Source organism: Nannobrachium achirus (assembly GCF_963921795.1).
Source record: "Nannobrachium achirus genome assembly, chromosome: 4".
NCBI classification, from domain to species: Eukaryota; Metazoa; Chordata; class Actinopteri; order Myctophiformes; family Myctophidae; genus Nannobrachium; species Nannobrachium achirus.
Genome location: NC_137813.1, coordinates 56924421 through 56930192, shown reverse-complemented (window position 1 = coordinate 56930192; position 5772 = coordinate 56924421).

The following is a 5772-nucleotide window of genomic DNA, read 5'->3' as shown; positions in this document are numbered from 1 at the left end:
TCTACCAAAAAAGAAAATAATTATGTTTTTTTTTTCAACACTTTCACAGAAAATGTCAAAATATTTTCAGAAAAAAATATAATATATATATATATATATATATATATATATATAATATTATTATAAAATAATGACAAAGAAATCACTATTCTTGAAACAGGGCTTATAAGTGATTCATTCATTGTATTTGTGTAAGTATGGGTCTTGCAGAGACACCAGATTCTCTTTTGGGTCTTGAGCTGAAAAAGTTTGGGAAGCCCTGGTTTGTGCACTGTGAGAAGTGAGAACAGCCCTGGAACAGTACATGTTCATCAAGCTGCACTTCCTGGCAGCTGAAACCCCCAGGGTTCCTCTGGGGGAACAAGGACTCCTCACCTCTTTAGAAGTCTCTCCTCTTGCAGACGGCGCTGGAAGAAATACTCTGGTTTTCTCTCGCTGTCTGGCAGAAATCTCCATATTTTAACTTTTTGTGTTTGTTTCGTAAATGAACTCCTACTTATAGGGCTTTCACAATTATTACATTATCATCTAATCGTTTTTTTTTTTTTTACGTAATCGTGATTATTTTTCATAATCGTCATAACCATTTAGATGTTGAAAAATGTTCATATATTTTAAAAATATACAAGCTCACAGCGCGGCACCGAGTGCCGCGCTGCGAGCTTGTAGATCTGCTATTTTTGAAAAATCGTGAAAATTAGAATTTTGACCCGATTCTGTAAGTGTCTTTTGAATCCTTCTAAGATTTTTGTAAAAAAACTATGTTTCTATGTCAGCAATCTGGCCAGCCATCGTCAAAGAAAAGGTCCTTTTCACTTAACTGGAGCTCAGTTATAGTCTGTTCTTGAGAGACTACTGTGTCAGTGGTTCTCAAACCTTTTCATGTGAAGGACCCCCAAACTGATATTTATTTGGCCACGGACCTGCATCTCAAAATATTTAGTTCCAGGGACCACCCAGAAGCAAAATTTGAGTTACAACCGTTCGCTTTGAAAATACATATATTCAAAGATTTGCACACATTTTCATGACTTTTTCAAAAATAGCAGATCTACAAGCTCGCAGCGCGGCACTCGGTGCCGCGCTGTGAGCTTGCATATCTGCTATTTTTCACTGGTTAAAGCAGTCAATAATTCTAGGCCCTAAATGGGTTAATATTACGCATAAACATCCACCCTTCCTTCCCTGCAGGCCACATGGCTGTCAGCATGCCCAGTTGCAACAAGCTCCTTCAATACAGAAGAGTTAGCGATATGAGCCGTTCATTATGACGGCAGTGATGTATGAAGACAGGGCAGCCCTCAGACACAGAAGTCCCAGAGGAATGCCATTAAACGGGGGCCTTGAGGGCTTTCAAATGAAGTTTTAATAGTACAGATGAACTCTGGAGGCTGCCGGTGGCTGGCCGCATGCCCGGGGAGTGGAACCACTCACACAGATCGCTTCGGAGCACATCTCTTCTCTTCTCCTCTCGTCTCGTCTCCTCCTCCTCCTCTTCTGAATTAATAATAATAACTAATACATGAGACTTATACAGCAGTTTGTACCGAAATGATGGCTTTACACACAATGCTAAAGCAAAAGAAATAAAATAAATACTGGCAAAAAAAAAAAACAAGTGCTTGGTCCTGATTGTCCAGGAGGTTGGCATCACCAGATTTAGGAGGGTATAAATTGTAGATTATATGCTAGCGGTCATTCTCTGAGTCTTCACCAATGTCTGAGTAGGTCTATTAATGCAGTTTATTGCATGCTTGTATTGCAATATTGGTATGGAATTGTTCTACTTTCAAATGGTGTATTGGGGCACATTACAAATTGCATTGTTTGTTCTACTGGCTTAAACATGTCAGACTTTGTCCTGTTTTTTGTCCGGCTGCCACATAAGGGTTACATACTGTACAATTTTACTGTACTGTACATTTGCTATTAAAAGCAGTCTGTCTGATCAAGTGTGTTTTTAGTGTTGACAGCTAACACTTGTGGGTTGGTTATAGAGTTCGGAGAGTGATTAGATGAGTGATTAGGAGTGGAGTTAAGTACCTTATTGTCAGGGCTGGATTATCCATAGTGCCGGTGGGGCTGGGGCCAGGGGCCCTTGGCTCTCAGGGGCCCTTGGGGGAACATCGACAATTTACTCAAATGAAATGTTTAAGTTATCAAATATCAAATGTGTGGACCCCTCCTCTGTTGTCTACAGGTGCTTTCTTGACCCACAGATGATCATCATGGTTTAAAATCCGAGCAGGGTATGTGTTCGGGAAGGGGTTAATCCGTCCCTGCTTATTGCCCCTCCCATTGTCAAACCCATTTCTGGGCAGCTGAGATGTTTGGAATATGTTTGGAATATTGGCAGGGCATTTTCTTGGGGTTTTCTGGTCCAAGAAGGTTAAAATGGTCTTTGGCTTCTTCAAATATTTTCCAATTTCAACGAATGATACATCATATGAAAGCAGACATTCTGTACTTATAGCTCTATAGTCTGATAATAAAAGTGAACTGTACACAAAGCACTGTAAGTAAGTAAGCCTTGCCAAGCCATGAGGCCCATTGGGCTGTTTCTGTAGCGTGAGGCAGCTTGATGTACAAGTACACCCCCTGGACATGACCCTAGGCCTAGTATGTCGCAGGGAATTACCCCCAATCCTACCCTTGATGCTGAATGCCAAGCAGTGAGGCACTGGGTCCCATTTTCCCAGTCTCCGGCGGTTGCACTGTACCCAAGTCACATACTGATCGATTTGACCAAGCAAATAATCGGTAATCTGATAACGGCCAAAATGTGAATATCATCCTAAAGCAGGGGTTTTCAAAGTGGGTGACGGGGCATCCTGGGGTGCCGCGACGGCAGTCCAGGGGTGCCGCGAGATAATTTGATAATATTTGGAATTTATTTGGACACTTGATTGAACACTTTTTAAACTTGAAGTACAAAGTTATTTTCAGTCAGTTCTAACCAAAACGTTTTCCTCGCAACATAATCACTAAAATATCGTCACTCTCGGGCAGAAACCTTGTATCTCCAAGTTTCAAATGTGTACGTCTTTTGGTAAAGCAAAGCCCTGCTTCATCATACAAGACTGTCGCACAAAACTAGTGAAAACAGCCGATACAAGCACACAACGCCTCCCGATGCAAGGCGTCGTGTGCTTGTAGATCTGCTGTTTTCACTAGTTTAGTACATTTTATAGATGATAAATACAAAACAAACAGGTTTTGGACATACAAGGTTTCCACCCGACAACGATGATATGCTAAAAATATAAGGTGCTGGAAGTGAAAATTATAATGTAGGGGTGCCTCGGATTAAATACATGTATGGGGTGCCCTGAGACAAAAAAGTTTGGGAACCCCTGTCCTAAAGAGAGAGGAGAACGTTAAAGGGGAAGACCACCCATTTTCAATATTGAACTATGTCATTAATATACCTTAGAGGAGTTGTGTGGAAATAAAAAAAAAGTTCCCCCTCTTTTGTGTTGCCTAGAACTGGAGGATTGATTTTGGGGTTTGCATTGCAAATTACAACTTGATGACATCACACATCCTACTAATAAAGGAGCAAACTCACACTCTAACGCTCTAACTCACTCACTCACTCACGCTCTAACGCTCACGCTTATCTACGTTTATCTATTCACTCGCTTCAGCAACTGATCCCAAAGTTCACATGGTATTGGCCATTAGCATTATACCAACGGTGACGGAGCCCGAATTTCATTTCTCCCAAATTAAAGCTGTTTAATAGCGTTTTCTTAACCACTTCTGTTGAACTCTGCTGTCTGTTGCCAGGGTTACGGTCCGTTCCTCCAGGCCATGGGATCTGTAGCCCCACACACACACACACACACACGTCCCTCTCTCTTAGGAATACTCTCTCTCTCTCTCTCTCTCTCTCTCTCTCACACACACTTTCACCGGGTGCGTTTGATGTGTCTCATCTTCCAACGGGTATGAAAAAACTATGTGGAGCAAGCGCATACATCGCCATACGCACACACCAGTTACAGTAACTTTCCCCACAACCCACACTCTGCACATATTTTGGAGCACATATCTTCGAACGGGTAAGGTCTAGTTGTACTTTACAATACAAACCCCAAAATCAATCCTTCAGTTCTCGGCAACACAGAAGAGGAGGAACTTTTTTATTATTTCCACACAACTCCTCTAAGGTATATTAATGACATAGTTCAATATTGAAAATGGGTGGTCTTCCCCTTTAAGTAGTTATAGAGACGTGTGGGGAAAAAAGACAGTTTAGTCTGCTCTCAGTCTCCTGTCTCTCTCTCTCTCTCTCTCTCTCTCTCTCTCTCTCTCTCTCTCTCTCTCTCTCTCTCTCTCTCTCTCTCTCTGTATTACCATGTCATAATAAAGAAGAGATGATGTGAAAACGATAAGGAAAAAAAAAAGACTTTTCATCAGCATAAATCACGAAGTAACGTCCTGCGGTAGGACTGTACTGTAACTACGGCAAGGTGTCCTTCACCCCGCCCCCCCCTCCCCTCCCCTCCCCCATGCCCCCCACTTGGCGCCCCGCCCACCCCTCATATAAAAGTAATTAGGATTCAGGTTTGGTCTCCCTCAGAGACTCTCTCTCTCTCTCTCCCAGAGCTGCACCTGGCCGGAGCTGCATCCTAATGCCGTTATTGACGAGCTGAGAATCAACATGTAAATCAGCTCCATGGACGACGATCAATAAGACCGACCCACAAGTGATTAATGTGTTACACAGAGTTTAGCCCCCACGACCCCCCCCCCCCCCCCCACACACACACACACACACGCACGCACGCACGCGCACACACACACACACACACACACAATTTTCAATTCAATTCAAAGAAGCTTTATTGGCAAAACATATACGTTTACATTTCCAAAGCAAGTGTCACAAATAAAATAAAAATCAAACCTCGGTTCGAAGTGGAGCGGTAAATCTGAGCAGCTATACCGTGTGTGTGTGTGTCTAGTCTGCACAATAGTGCCATAGAAGCTGTGTGTGTGTGTGCCTGCACAACAGCGCCCCTCCTTTAACTTGTGTGTTGTGTGTGGCCACTCAAGGTATTGCCAGGCTACAGACATAGCCAGCCACCCACCCACAGACATACCTGTCTATTGGGAGCGCTTTCACCGCTCCAAAAACTGTTGAAAATGGGGAACATAATACATTGGGAGGGGGTACAGCATTGTGTAAACAGAGCCATGTCGCATTGTGACATTTTATATATATATATATATATATACAGGGTATAAAGCTTTTGGAACAAATAACAGCATTTTTTTTCACACACACACACACACACACACACACACACACACACACACACACACACACACACACACACACACACACACACACACACACACACACACACACCTATACTGGTAGATGTGGTTTAGCAGGACCCTTTAGCTCAAACCTGCGGTTTACAACATTAGCAGGACACCACTTTCCACTTGCTTTACTAATATGTGGAGCATGTCAAAAAATCTATTTTGAGCCATAGAACACATATTTCACTTCAAAAGTTGAATAAACTCAACACAACTCAAGTTTTAACAATCTGACAAAATCCTACATTAGGAGGACATTAGATAATTAGGTTCTAAGCTCCGCCCATGTGAATTAACAGGACTAACTACATTAACAGGACAGCTGCAATTAAACACATGAAAATATGTCACTGCAGGGTATTTAAGGGTCAAATGTGATTAAATGTGACATAGCTAAACACAAACAAGGCATTCTATTGATGTTTTTAAATCTCTTCC